This window comes from Temnothorax americanus, unplaced genomic scaffold (assembly GCF_048541705.1).
Source record: "Temnothorax americanus isolate GAGA-0224 unplaced genomic scaffold, ASM4854170v1 Scaffold4, whole genome shotgun sequence".
In the NCBI taxonomy this organism is placed as follows: Eukaryota; Metazoa; Arthropoda; class Insecta; order Hymenoptera; family Formicidae; genus Temnothorax; species Temnothorax americanus.
Genome location: NW_027509547.1, coordinates 2296741 through 2312145, shown reverse-complemented (window position 1 = coordinate 2312145; position 15405 = coordinate 2296741). Strand labels below are relative to the sequence as shown.

The 15405-nt window shown below is 44.6% G+C and overlaps 2 protein-coding genes across 6 annotated transcripts in view; one reads left to right on the top strand and one right to left on the bottom strand.

The window, feature by feature from the left end:
- Positions 1-15405, top strand: part of LOC143902358 (uncharacterized) — a 69014-nt gene that overhangs the window by 1368 nt on the left and 52241 nt on the right. The gene's annotated exons all lie outside the window — the stretch shown is intronic.
- Positions 1-15405, bottom strand: part of Tio (zinc finger domain-containing protein tiptop) — a 148992-nt gene that overhangs the window by 125385 nt on the left and 8202 nt on the right. The window lies entirely within an intron of this gene.

The window sequence follows — 15405 nt, the reverse complement described above, 5'->3', positions numbered from 1 at the left end:
TTGAGAACACCGATTTTCGGCAGTCACGTTGCCGAAGATCCGTGTCCTCGTGGGGGGAGCGGGATGGACGAAAAAGTCCCCCACCGTCCTCCGTCTATTTTCGAGATAATGATACTCTCTCCGCCACCAACCCCTTAAATATAAAACATACAATCGCCCCTCTTATCCCCCGCTACAGCGGCAACCGCCGCCGTCGCCGCCGTTCGGGTTGCGCGTTTCCTTTTTCTTTCTCTTCTACACCCTCTTTCGATTCTCGTTGTTTTGCGGTTTACGACGGTTCGCGTTACAACTGATTATTACCCCCCTTTCCTACCCCCTTTCTCGTCGCCAATTCTCGCTCTCTTTCTCTCCCCTTTCTCTCTCTCTCTCTCTCTCTCTCTCTCTCTCTCTCTCTCTCTCTCTCTCTCTCTCTATCCGTCCGTTTGCACGCTCCCCTCGTTCTGCTTTCTCGCTCGCTCTTTCACCATTATTATACGCGGTCATATACGGCCATTATGCCCGGGCCCCGATATACAACACAATCCGCCGTAATGCCGGCCATAAAATTAAATTAGGGTTATAACACGATTTTTCACAAAGGTTCCGTGGGCCGCGCCGCACGTTTCAAACCGTTTCCTCACCCCCCCCCCTCCCCCGGGGGAACGTCTTCCCGCCCGCGGCTCCTCTTACCCCAACGTCGCGTCGTGCCGACGACTACCTGCCTCGATGGATACCTACCTGCCCGCCTGCCTACCCGCCTGCTCGATCTGATCGTGATCGTTTCATCGCGTCTCGAGTGGCCGGCACCGGCGCGCGGTACTTATATAGCACGACAATTTGCACGATGTTACGGCCATGTTAGAGCCGATTACTCGGCAGATTTTCGCGAGCATAAAGTCGCGCCAGGTGCGGCGCCGTGACTTGAACGAAGCCGGCGCGCGCCGCGCCGCTGCGCGCTGCTCCTTACGTCGTGTTTCCGTTTCTTCTTCGACTTGTCGGCGCCGCGCATCCGTCCCATCGATTCGCGTCCTCGTACGGATTGAAGTAGGTCTCGTGAACGCGTACGCGATACGTAGGCGTCAATCAAACGCGAACAAGAATATTCGACGTTAAATCACTGCCTATAGATCTGACTTAACGATAAACAGCTTCCGCTCGAAATTATTCTTCTCGAGAACTGAACCATGAAAAGAATGTATTTTATATTTATTTGTCTTCTCACACAAAAAAATTACTTCGCCGGTTATGTATGATTTATTGCGTGTATGTATGTGACTGCCATGTACGACTCAATATTTATCCGTTGGAAATTACAACAAATTTCTTATACATGTGCGAGCGATGTAACATGCACATATGTCATGAAGAAAAAAGATGATCACGCAAAAACGTCAAAAACAGTACATTTTTCGAGACTGCACTTTTAGTGTTTTTTATAAAAAAAAAAAAAAAAAAAAAATAGCTCGTACATGTTTGCGTGTGTGCCTTAGACTGCATTATGCTATTACATGCACAATTTTGTTGGTGTGCATCTCTATTTTCGCCGATAGATCGATGAATGCAGACGGCACGTTTTTTAAAATACATAACTTGAACAATACAAGAACTTCAAGTGTGAAAATTTTAATATCTATTCATAATATATTTTCTTCGGAAACACAGAAGAAAGGGGCTGAAAATACATTGATACTGGTTGATTTAAGGTATTCCAAAGAATGGTAAATAGATTGTAAATAAATTGTTGAAGGTAGTAAATAAATCCTCGTCGAGAATATACTATTCTTTTTCGATATTAACAAGCAGCATATGTATATTATGTATAAGACTTTAGACTTCTAGTTTTAGACTAGTCCGATCTAAAACTATGACAATTTACTACTTATATCTTGTTGCTACGTCTGGCTTCGATTTTTCTCAAATTGGCTCCGCGTTAGTAGTTAATCGAGACCGAGTATTATTGGCGGTCCGTCTAGATGGCAGTCAGCGATCATCGTTCGCGAAATAATGCATGTAACCTTTCAGAATGATAGGACCGCTGTACGGTCTTTTCTGCGATGGATTTAGCTCTATACTATAAATATATATATTCACAGATAATTTTAAAAAGTACTAAGAGAACACCGGATGAAATCAATAAAGAAAAGTAATAGTATGTACGAGTAATATTTATGAAATGTGTTTAACGCATGATAACTTGATAAATTGCATACATATGATGTTATATGTTAGTTTTACGCTCTACGTTAATTTAAAAATTAAACTTTACGTTAATTTTAATATTTAAACTTGATTATATATATATTGCTTATTAAAATCTTATATCACAATATATTATAATATAGACCTACGTGTACGTGACGTTTTTAATAGTCGCGTTTGTTGCGTTGTTATGGAATTGTTATAAATATCTTCTATCAAGCGTGTGGGATTGATATTTTTATAAAAGTTCGCGCCGTCGCGTTCTTCTGAATAATAATATCACGTGCGGATGATTTGATATACTCGTATCTGGTTCAAATCTCTTTCGAACGCGAGAGAAAATAGTTACATCGCGAAAGATATGGAGAGAGATGTGTCTGTGAGATCTCTTACTGATCATTGATATACAAGATTGAGAGAGTAGCATTCGATCACAGGTTAATTATTGTGACGGACAGGCGCAATGATACACCGGTATATCCAGACGCGGATATTAAGGTCATCCTGCAAAAATATATCCCGTTTCGCGTACCAGCGGGAAATTAAGGTGAAAATATGCGCGACGTCTGACGCTTACCGAAAAGGTATACTATTCTTGAAAAATAGGAGCTTCAGCAACGAGACATAAAAAAATATCTGTGTAGCACGGAATACTTTTTTTGGCTCTCATCGCCGACGATTCGAATCAAATGCGATCGTTCTAACGAGTTTTATTTTTAAAGGAAATTTAATTAAGTTTAACGAACAATTAAGTATTAATCGATTTATTATAGAATCGTACAATTGCGTATTTTCTAAAGAGGAATGCAAATGACTTATGGCCGCAAATACTTAACTGTTTTCAGCTAAATATTATTTTATAATAATGAGAAATTACGAATAATAATATTAACAAAGATAATTTTTTTACAATACGGTATCTGTAAATTACAATACGCTCGAAAAATATTGTATCTCTTTGGTATAAGGTTTTGTATTAAGCTGATGTGTTAAATATTGCAATATTATTTGTATAACATTAATCGTACATATTCGTAACTTGATCAATCGCGTACAAAAATCAGGGAGATATTCTTTGGAATCTCACCGCTTATTATCACCACATCGGACTGCCATCGCCGGAAGAGAATCTACGGCATTGTCCGTCCGAGGAAAAAAAAAGGATTCATTCGATGGAAAGGATTCGGTCGAGTCCCCCCGGATGGACGTCCGATCGTAAACGTTGACGAAGAGAGGTGGACGGTGGAAGAGGCGAGAAGCAGGGAATTCAAGTTTCGCGAAGGAGAAGAGCTCGCGAGGAGAATTCGAGAGGCCACAAATCACGGGACGGGGGTGTCGGTCGTTGGAAGGAAGGTTTCGCTGGAAGGTAGAAGAGATGGCTACGAGGGGGACCGAGGGGCGAGCTCGGAGGCGCAGCGATAACAGGGATGGTCGAGGGCGAGGAGCACCGTTGGCGTCAGGAGACAGGGTGGCCAGAGGGCGGCCCGAGGGGGGGGTGAAAAGGGGGGGCGGGAGAGAGGGAGAGAGAGGGCGTATGGCAGGCTGCAGACGCGGGGCGCGACATGCTTTATGACGTCTGTTCATCACATCGCCCCAGTCTCATAAATTAGAAATCACCCCTTAGATAGCTCTGGCACCCATCTCTACGATGGCGTCAGTGCCGTATCGCGGGAGGCCGGGATCGCCTCCGACTCGTCCACGGGGCGCAAGAAGATCGGTGGGGAACAGGGGAAAGAGGCATGCAGGAGGGAGGGAGGGTTCGCGGGGCAGGGGTAGGAGGGCGACGGGACAGCGCGGACGACGGCAATAATTTTCAGCGTATGTCATGGCGGGGAAAGGAAAAAAAAGAAGAGAGAGAGAGAGAGAGAGAAGAAGTGGATACCCAGCTACGGAGGATCACACGGGCGTTCCGGCTGACCTCTCCCCGGTTTCGACCGTGTTTCGAACCTGTACGGCACTCGGTGGCTTTTGAATGCGGACGGTACGGTTATTAATTACCGAACGCGGGTGATAGGTATTTATTGCTGCGCCGCGCTGGCGGTACTTTTAAACAATATTAGATTTAGACGTGCGCGTCGGCGTGGAACGCAGATCGATCGGTTATATCTCAAGACTGGGAGCGTTATTAATCTCGGGACTTGGTTGCTCAACTTTTGGAATACCGCTGCATGGTGAACGAGATATCGCCGATTACCGGCAAAAAATCGCACGTTACTTTCTCTCTCTTTCCTGCATCAAAATACGCTATCATATGAGCGACTGGCGAATGCGTTTATAGCGAGACTAAAATAAGAATATTTCTACTAATATACAAAAGCGGCAATCGATGTTAAATGTAAATAGCCAACGATCGATTGATTTTCATTCATAATAAACTCTGAGATGAACAACAAATTCTAAAAAATCTGGAATGAGTATACATTATTTGTATGGTCATATAAGCATATTAATACCGAAAACTGCGTTCATGTAAGCTGGTTATTGTCGATTGCGCAATCCTTATTTAAGCGCAGCACGACGATTAGCGATAAATTCAAGCCGAAAAGCAACGAGGGGAATCGCTGTACGAGAAGAGGCAAGCGCGACGCGACGATTATCGAGCGGTCGGCCGGCGACGTCAGGGTCGACGACGACGTCGATTGAATTGGTGTAATGAGCTGATTGATTGGCGGTGTCTGCGCGACCGTCATCGTTACACGCCTCGGACACGCTTACATGTGCGCTGGCTAAGCGCGCAACGTCGCCCCGCGTCACTGTCAATCGCTGGCCGTGTCCTCGTCACCCCCTATTCCGCGTATATCCCGTTCGCGATCAACCTCCTCCTCTTCGCCGCCGCCGCCACCGACGCCGCCACCTTGCCTCTCTGGCAGAAAGAGCGACAAGTGCGCCGAACTGTCAGCGTGCCAAATATGTTCTCCATTCTTCGCGCCACCTCTCTTTTCACGCCGCGTGTGAATCGTCTGTCCGCGACCGTCTTTCTCTCTCTCTCTCTCTCTCCCCCGCCGTCTCGCTTCGTCGCATCGCGTCCTCTCTCTCCGAAGCTCGCGGCCAAATCTCATTGTCGGCTGAATTCGTCGTGCAATATTTTCTTTCTTTTTTTTTATCACTGCCTATGTTTCGCACGCCTGGAAAAGCAGCCGCAAGGCGAATCGGCCGTTCGGTTCTTGCGTGAGAAACGAAGCACAAGTTTGGCAAGTTTGGCAGAGAATGCGTGTTATCTTTCAGCCAGCTCGATCGTACTCCGTGATAATCAATATTGAATAATTAATGAGATAGGCAGTTGGGCAAGCATACATCGTATGTTATAAAATTATTATAGATTAGTTTATCTGTGATGATGTATTTAATAAGTCGGAGCCCGATAATCCAACAGGAAGTCAACAAAATAAAAAGCATTTTGCATTGACGCGTAGATGATAAACGCAAATCTTCGCCGAAGATATTGGGAGTTGGAGATCGAAGGATCTTAATTGCCGGTATTAAGCTCGGCGTCATTATGAATTCGCGCGAACGCGAACCGGAAACGAAGGAATGAAGTGAGAAACACAAGCGAGAATCTATACGGGGGACGCATTATACCGTCCAGTAGCTGCGACCGGCTGGGTTTGTTGTCGAGGAAACTTTAATTGGCTCTCGAATCCGAACGATTAATTAATCTTCGATTGACTCTCGACTACTAATGATTTATTATCGGGGATCTTTGTCTTTGCACAGAAGAGGTGCTCGACAGGAAAGAAATCGAAGGTAGGAAATCGTGCCTCCTAACGATGCGGTTTCAATATTACAAGAGCAAAAGAAGAAAAAAAAGGGTAGAAAAAGTTGGAATAATTTTAATTACTTCTAGCGAAGAGCCGGCATCGTCGCATACATTGTCTCGAGAAACGCCAGCGCGATTATGAGCCCGCGGTAATAATCGCATTTGCTTAATGCACGGATCGCGAAAAGTCTATTCACCTTCACATTTTCGCAAATATTTTCCAACTGCAATTTCACCGCTTTGAAATCACGAGGCATTGAAATGAACTTTGCCAACGTTTTATTTCTTATTCCCCGTCCGACATATCGGACAATCAATCGTGCTGTTTATGGTACATAAACTGAATATAAAACACCATTTCGCGATACGAGCGATACACGTCGTGTGTTTATAATTTTATTTAACGAAGGTAAAGGCTTATAGATATATCAAAATATAACAATGTTGTGCACGATGTGCGTTCACGTTTCATACATTCGACATGTTTACGATTTTATTTAACGAAACCGATTGCTTACGTAGATGAAGGCAATGTTGCTTCGGTTATTACTTACAGAGCAGAATAACAATTATCGCCGGCGCGCGTTTTCTATATGAATATTAGAGCGCTCCCCAATCAACTCTCATCTCTTCTTTCAGTCGTTACCTATTCCTTTGACCCATATGCTTTTTCACATTTTCCTCAACGATCGTACGTTGGCGATAAAAGAAAGAATTTACCTTCCGCCGTTTCCTACTTTTAACTTATCCCACCTCCCCCCTCCTCTCCTCCATTGTCGAGTTATATTCGCCGTGCATTGCGCCTCGAGCATTACTTAAACATTAGCGCAAGTAGAGGTATGGAAAATAGATCGTATCTGGAAATAATAGTGGTTCGCTGAGCATAAATGATATCGCGATAATAAAAACGCGGAAGTGCACGTTTAATGAAGAATTATAATATTCTGGCACATCAAAAGTAGACTCGGTTGCAAATGTGAATTTAATACTTTCATTACCAGCCGCACTTTATGAAATCTTCACATATGCTTGGGGTGATATTAAAGGGAAGGAAAAGAAACGTAGGAGGTATCATAATCGTTAAATGTTACCCTATTAGGTACTGATCGAAAGCAAAGACTTTAATTGAGATATGGATTTAATACACGCGAGCAGAGCGTAGCATAATTTACATGTGTGGTTAAAATATAATATTGTATAATTTAAACTTTACTCTTAAATAGAATCCCATCCTGAGGTATAGGATTCCGTGTTGCGTTCACGCTAATTATACACTGGGCGCTTCTTATTTCTCTATCACGTTCGACAAATACACGTATCATATTTAACTTTTAATCAAAAAACATAAATTAACTTCTTTAGAAATGTTTCTGAGAAACATTTCTTTACAGAAAATAAAATTTTATATAGAATATATTATTCCAAACTTTTGTATATAAATTAAAACAGGGTAGTTTATAAAAATTAGCGAAATTTAGATATCGAGCAAATATTATATATGTGTTATGTGCATGTACGTGCAGCTTTTCGCGATGTGCGATCGTGTCCAATTTCTGCTAGCAACCCAGTAGGTGCAAAAGTAATAGAAGGTGACGTGAGAAAAAAATTAACCGGATATTCTTGATCATTCGCCTCTGTGCTTGCGAAAAGACGGCAATTCGTGAGCCGCGCATTTACGCGAGTTCTAAAAAAGGCAACGCGAAGAAACATGGTGCGTCAACGACGTCTCGGTTCACGAAAAGTAGACGACCGTAATAGTCCATTGAACCCATTGTCCATCCGGGCCGCAGCACCGATGACGCGCGGCGATGGTTTCCGGCAGCGTTGCGCCGAAGAGAGAAAGAGAGAGAGAGAAAGAGAGAGGGAGGGGGGGAGAGAGAAAGAGAGAGAGAGAGAGAGAGAGAGAGAGAGGGAGAGAGAGACAGAGAGAGAGACAGAGACAGAGAAAGAGAGAGAGAAAGAAAAAGAGTCCGCTCGATACCGAGGGAGTACTCGCGAAAAGTGCGGACTCGAGATACGCGCGTTCGTAGGAAGGGAAACGATGAGGGGTGAACGGGGGGGGAGGAGAGAGGGAGGAAGGTGGTCGTAGAAAACGTCGGTAGCGGTTCACCAACACCAAAACGGAATACGAGACGGAGTCTCCGCGATACACGCGCGGATGTGTGCGTGTATATACGCGAGTATGCCTCCATACCGTGTATATGTGTACGTGTATGTGTATGTGTATGTGTGTAGTGCGGATTCGACGTGGAGGCGAGGCTGTCCATCTCGCGGCACGTCGCGGTAGAATGGAGTCGTGGAGGACGGCCGCGGGGGGTTACGGGGTAAAGGCGGTGGGTACTCGGTTGGTCGAAGGTGGACGAGGAGGAGAGGGTGGTAAAATGGGGGTGTTTGGGTGGCCGAACCCGAGGGGTTCGGGACGGCGAGGAGGGGTCGGTTCCCGGGGGGGAACGGGGGGTAGCTGTCGCTCGCCCGGGCAGCAGACGTCTTCTGACCCGGCCGGTGGCTCAACTCGACTCAACTAGACTCAGCGCGCGCTGGCAGGAGGCAGCAGCCAGAGCGAGAGGAGGAAGAGCGGCGAGGGAGAGAAAGCTCTCGCGCGGAGGAGGTGAGAGCATCGGTGCGGGGGAGAAGGAGGAGGACGGGGTTGGAGATGGCGGAAGCGGGAGCGGGGGGGCGGTAGGTGCATTGCTTTTCGCAGTAGAAGGTGGAGGAAGTTGGGGTCGTAAGGGTGGCAGGCGTATCGATCCGGACGGAGCTTGGCTGACGGCTGACGAGGCCGTCACGCGAGACGAGTCGAGACGAGACGGACGGACGGAGAAGGCCCCCTCTCTCGTCTTCCCGCACTCTCGCGCGTCGCCCCTCTTTCGCCTAACGGCTTCTGGAGAAGCGAGCCAGTGGGGTGGTGGGTCGCCCCCCGTAGGAGGGTGGCGGAGAGACGGAGGGGCGCGCGAGAGATACTGCTTACTTCCCCTTCGGGGCCTCCTCGCCGCGAAACAGTATCTAGATTGTACGTATACGCGGCCGAACAGCTCGGCCGTCGCCGCGGCCGTGCCGTCGATGTTGCTGCAACACGCGTGTCGTGTGTCGTGCACGCGCGCGTGTACAAGGTGTCAGAAAAGTTGCGCCGAGTTCGCTTGGACGAGATACAATACGGATGGACATGGTCTGCCGATCGTTCCGCTTGTTTATTCAGCTCAACCCTTGTAGAATTTTACTTATCTCTCGCTGCATATTAATAAAAAATGTGTTCAACCTTTCGATTTGCTTCGCGATATTTCTCTTGCTGTACGGTCAAGAATCAATTAAGCAAATAATCAAATGAGGAAGTCGACGGAAATTCTTTTAATTTTTGAAAAAGTTTATATATCTAAAATTTCTCCATCAAATCGAGGGATGAGAGTTTTCAAGATATCAGGACTTTTCTGTCGCGTTTTCCATTTCCCAAAATTCCACATATCATTTGATAACGATTTGTTAATTGTCTTTTGATTTATATCTCGTGTAATTATCTGCTTTTGTTATCAATTAAAATCATACGCTTTTAACAAGTGCACCAATATCCTAAATATATTTTATTATAATATAAATAAAATTAGAAAAAAAAAGATTAAACTCAAACCATTGTTTCTTTTAATCCGTTCTAAAAATTCTCAAGCACACCTTGTACGTGACAGCGCGTCTACTGTGTGCGTGCGTGAGTGCGGGGAGTATTTTACGCGCGAGGCATTTCACCCCTCGGACTCTCCGTAAAGGTTCACGTTTACGGGTTTTGGCTGCGCGTTCCTTCGTCTTCTCTCTCTTTCTCTCTACCTCTCTCTCACTCTCATTCTCTTTCTCGATGAAAATGCTTCTCTGCCAGAGCAGGGATAGGTGGATCTTTCTTTAGTAAGAAGACATCGATAAGGGTTTTTGACGAGGATTTCCGATATCGCTTATCAACCTTTAATTACTTAACAGTTTTGCATGAATTTTTTTTTGAGCGAAAAATACTGGACGAGCTCAAAAAACATGCATATCATTGTTTTAGGTTTTTGAGGAATAAAGATCAAACAGAGCTGTTTTGTGTTTGAAATGGTTAAAAAGTAAGCTGTAGAAAACTTTGTAACGTGTAACGTCTCCGTTTTTTCTTTTTTTTTTAAAGTGGATTTAAAACGTTTTGGAAGTAAGCTCTTCAGTCTCAAGCCTCCTATATGTTGTTTCCTGCTAAAGCCTATTATACATGTCATGTTCACATTTGCGCGGATTTACCCTCTTGCTTAATGCGCTTTAAAGCTCATTAAAATACAGTTTTTATATATTCATATGGAATCTTTGTGAAATACTCTCATCATCCACGTGTAGTTTCACGAAAAGATATAATAAAAATTTTATCGATTGAAACTTAATTCTCTCTGTTTGGAGAGAGAAAGTTTATGTGTATAAAAATCATCCTTATTTATAAACATTACGTTGTGTTATATAAACATTATGTTGTGTTATATAAATAAGAACGATTATACGTCTCGCAAATTCTCCTGATTCATCTCCCATACAGTGATATCACAAAAACGCTCCAATGGTTCCTTCGTAAAATACCTTTCTTTAAAATAGATCGACGAGAGAAATTCCGAGTTTCGTCCAGTCGACGTTGCGTGCATCCTTGGAGGACTCGCGCGAGGTTTCGGGGCGAATGTCAGACGCGATCACCCCGAGAAGGTGTTCACCCGGGGGGAAGGAGAATGCCCGGGATCCGCTTTGTCGGATACGGCGACTTATTGTTAGTGGCGGTGTGCGTGCATGCTGACCGTGCGTCTACCCGTCTGTGAAGTTCATCTCGCGGAAGCCACCGATGTGCGGCGGCTCGCCGCCTCCTCCCTCCATCTCCGTCGCCCCCGCGACTGGCCGGTCCCTCCGCCTTCCTTCTTCCCCACCACTACGCTCTTGGTCGCGCTCTCTTTTTTGTCACCCCCCTGAACCTCACCTGAACGAGCCTTGTCTCGCGCATTACTATAGCGCGGCGTGTCCGGGTATTTTAATCATGCAAACTTGGCACCTTTCATATGAACTTTTCGACGCTTTTATAATACTTAAGTATATGATGCATCTTTAAATACTTAAGCAAATTACATTACTTTCTGTTAAAAAAATTTGAAGTTTTAATTTTTTGTTGTATCATTTTTATCACGAGAGGCTGACAAGAGTGACGAACTGTCTAGTTTGGCAAAAAGACTTTGTTAGAGAATACGCCGCAACCTCTGTTTGGACACTCTACACGACTTTGACTGTTGACTGAGTCTTCGCTCGCTCGTTGAAAGAGCCATTATAGATGGCACTACATTTCACGCAGTGTTTCCTGTGCATGTGTCTCTGTTGCGCTATTTTTAGATCTTAAATTTTTTTTAAGGTTTTAAATCCAGCTCTTTAAATTCTATCCAAACTCCGGGAGAATAATAAACACGAAACGCGGGCCAGAGTCGCTTTCTAGTTTGTAGCGTATCTTGCGGACGGCGAGCTTCGTTTCGCGCATTTACCGCCGGTTTGTCGTTGTGATTTAGCTATCTGCTGGTAGCGTTGAATTATACGTGGTACGCGGCGCACGGAGGGTGGCACGCGGGCCGCGAAGGTGGGAGGGAAGGAGAGAGGGTGGGATCGCTCGAGCAAAGAGAAAAAGGAGGAGAGAGAGAGAGAGAGAGAGAGAGAGAGAGAGAGAGAGAGAGAGAGAGAGAGAGAGAGAGAGAGAGAGAGAGAGAGAGAGAGAGAGAGAGAGAGAGAGAAGCAACGCACCACCGGCACCATCACCTTCCATCTACTTCTTCCGCAGCCGGCTGCGCCGCGGGACTTGTCGCGAAGGCAAAAGGCTCTCGCCGCGTGCAAAGGCCAAACACCGAAAGTCACTTAAGCGTGCCTCTGCCGGCGTGCCTCGAACGGTGGTTCGTTTTCGAGTGTGGCGCGGCTTGTCAACTCTTACGCGAGAGAACCATTCTCGTCCGGTGATCAACGCAGTCGTTCGCAGCTCGAAGGAGTGGATAACGTTTGCTTTCAACGTGTATCGCGCGCCATGGGTCGCGCGAATCTTTCAAATCGATGGACATCGAAGGACTTTTTAATAAAGGACGCTAAAGCTTTACTTTATTAAAAATAAATGAGATTGCCCGATTGAAGGAAATCGACGAAAACAGTTTTTACACAAATTAACCTAATTATAAAATCGACGGTAAATAGTACGTTATATTATATGAGTTGCACGATAAGAGCGTATCTTCATTTTCTTGGATATTATAATTTTAATATATTTAATACGAAACAATTCGCGCCACATCAATCGCATTGAAACACTCGCGTGTGTTGGAAAATACATTTGCTGCGACAACGTAGCACCACTGGCGATTCTGATACATTATTAATGCGTTCTAACAATGCATTATGCGCGATAATAACAGACCGACGTTTCAGCGTCGGTACTCGGTACCCACGACCGTCACCGCCACTTCGGCGTCGAGCGCGGGCACGACACGAATTCCGATCTCTCCCGTATACTCGTGATCACGCCGCGGTGCAATTCGGTTCCTTATTTACAGCCAATTAAAATCACGGAGAAGGCGCGCGTTACATTTAAGTCGGAGAGTCCGCTCGCGCGATCTGCCCCTTAGTTAAATCGCGTCGTATTCCAGTCGGTCGGTATTAACGTGAAATTCTGTTTCCTGAAGTGCAAGAAATTAAGCATTGCGAATAAATATTTTAACTTTCCAGTAGGTGCGTGGGATGTATTTTACATCTCACAACAGCTCGTAAAAAATAAGTGTTCTGAACTTGTTTCAATACAAAACCGATTATTAGAACATTAAAATTAAAGTTTCAATCTGTTAATAGATATGTGCAACAATAAATAGTATTAAACAGAAAATAAAAAGTTATAATTGGTTTTTATATTTATAGCATAAATAATGTGGGGTGTAATTTACACCCCACGCGATTTTTTAAATTTTTATACGCTTACTGGAGAGTTAACAATTAATTACCGTGAATTTAATGACACCAATAAATTACCACTAAACTGGTACGCAGAAAAGTCATAATTTCTCATCATTGCATTGATTTGACTGAAATATAGTGAAATCCGGTACAATGATGGAGCGTATCGTACGTCGGGATTGGCCAGGCTTTGACTTGAATATTCCCAACGGGTCGAACGTAACTTTAAAGCTGCGGATATTATTTAGCCTGATTTATCGTGTTTTTTGAAGAAAATTCGAAGCTGTTTCGCCTTTCTCTATTATAAGAACGGCGCATTTATTTCGGCGTGTTCTCCCTCGACGATGTGAGCGCGCTTCTCGCGACGCACTCGTCAGTCGAATGGCGAAGGGCAACAAATCACTCGGTAAACATAAAACTATGGGATATGCCGGTACAGATCGGTATGAGGCCGCGCGGATGCGCTTTGATGTGCGCTCGCCACCACCCGCGAGCGTCGCCAGCAGCTCCTTTATGGCAGCCATCGAGCATCTGTCACGGGGCCGTCTTTTTCTACGGCTAATTTATTAGAGCCGCTTAAAACGAAAGAAAGAGAGGGAAAGGAGAACGGAGAGAGAAAGAGAGAGATACAGCGGAGAAGGCGCGTGACGCGGCGCGACATCAGCGTCCGCGCGTCGTCAACGGTGGTGCGGTGACGGGCGACGCGGCAGAGAGTGTAAATCGGGAGACGGATCGGTCGGATACGAAAACGGCGGAGTTTTACGAGTTTCGAAAATAGGGTGCGAGAAAGCGCCCGTGTCCCTTCGCACGTTGCGAGAAGCGTCGAGAAGCGTCGCGCCGTTAAATGACTCGTCTCAAACGGAGATATCGACGACGAACATCCGCGACAGCCGGCCTCACATCACCGATTACAACGTCGCGTCATCCTTGCAAAAGAGCGCGAAACGAACCTCGGTGCCCTCGGGATCGGAAATTCTCTCCTCGCGCGGACATTGCTCGAAATAGCGTCTTTACAGTCGGACGCCTTTCAATCGGAGAGAATCGTACAATTCAGAAAACTTTTTATCGTGCAAATTTGTAATTTTTTCTCATGAAAAATGTACTTTTGATATATTATCGAATAATTTTTTACGCGGCTTAGTCCTTGTCGGTATAAAAAAATATTGCCGTACTTCAAATACACGAACGTGTGATAATAGCCCTTCTCTAAACTAAGAATACCTTCCCCCATTCCTGAGGATAATTGGTCCGGCGAAATTTGCATAACGTACAAATGCGATTTGAGACACATCAGTTTGTCAATTGCTCGTCGTAGATTCGTGATAACCGACGCGCGGTTTAAGAGAGAGTACACGTGTACCAGATGACCCGAGTCTGTATGACGGCGCAATGAAAATTGTAAAGTATCTGTTTCTGCCGCGCATGAATCCTTTAGTGGCCACCATCGATCATACTTACGATTTGCATACGCGAGCGAACTCAAATGTTAGTCGCGAGATATCGTCGCCGGTCGAAGATTGCAAAGTGAAAAACACACGGGGCTTCTTGAGCGAAGTCTCATTTATCTCGAGATACACTGCATTCGGTGTACTCGCCCGTCGATGCGGCATTGCGTGTAAATCATGATCACCGGAAATAATGGGAGCCGATTAGAAAGCTGACTCCGCGCTTGATCTATGGGAATAACGCGGAAATCTAAGCGTCGAACCGTTTCACACGCGGATACGTCTTTAATATTTCTGCCGAACGAGATAGCTCTTCCATTCGTCGTCGTTTCTTTTCCGCAAAAATCCCGAGAACCAGCTTCTGCCAGCGCTTACAAAAGTGTATGATTGCAACGGTAACCGAAGCGCATCTATAACGGCACATTCGTCTCTCGCAAAAAAAAAAAAAGATTATTTCGTTCCTCGGTCCATTACTACGTCCAGTTTTATCTAGAGTTATTACGTATCAACTCATTATCGCATTGAGATTATTCATTTACTTTATTGTACAACATAAAATTATTTTATACAAGGATATTTTATGTACCTATCACGGTGTAATATTAAGCTCGATCATTAAATTTATGTACCTCTATTTCACAGTAATCTTAACTTATACCTCTTATAGAGGAATTCAAAACATTAGCGCTTGAATGTCCTAATAAAATTTAATAAGATATCTCGCATGCTGTTCTTATCTAATCGTATCTGCTTGGTCACGAAATTCCAATTTAAAAAAAAATTCAAGTATATAAAATATGCTACAGCTATAATTAAATCGCGCGAGATTATTTTATGAAGATCATGTTGGACGTGTCCATCGACTTTCATACACAATTAATGCCAACGTTGAATTACACAGAAAGTACTATAAAATTGATCATATCTTGAACATATAGGGGCCTGTTTAGCTTTCATCCGCTACAAAGTGGATAAATACACGTTAACCTTAATTATACTTAACTCCCTTGCTGAAACATACTAACTTTATTTCAGTCATAGACTGCTTTCACGTATAAAACATTTTTTTAG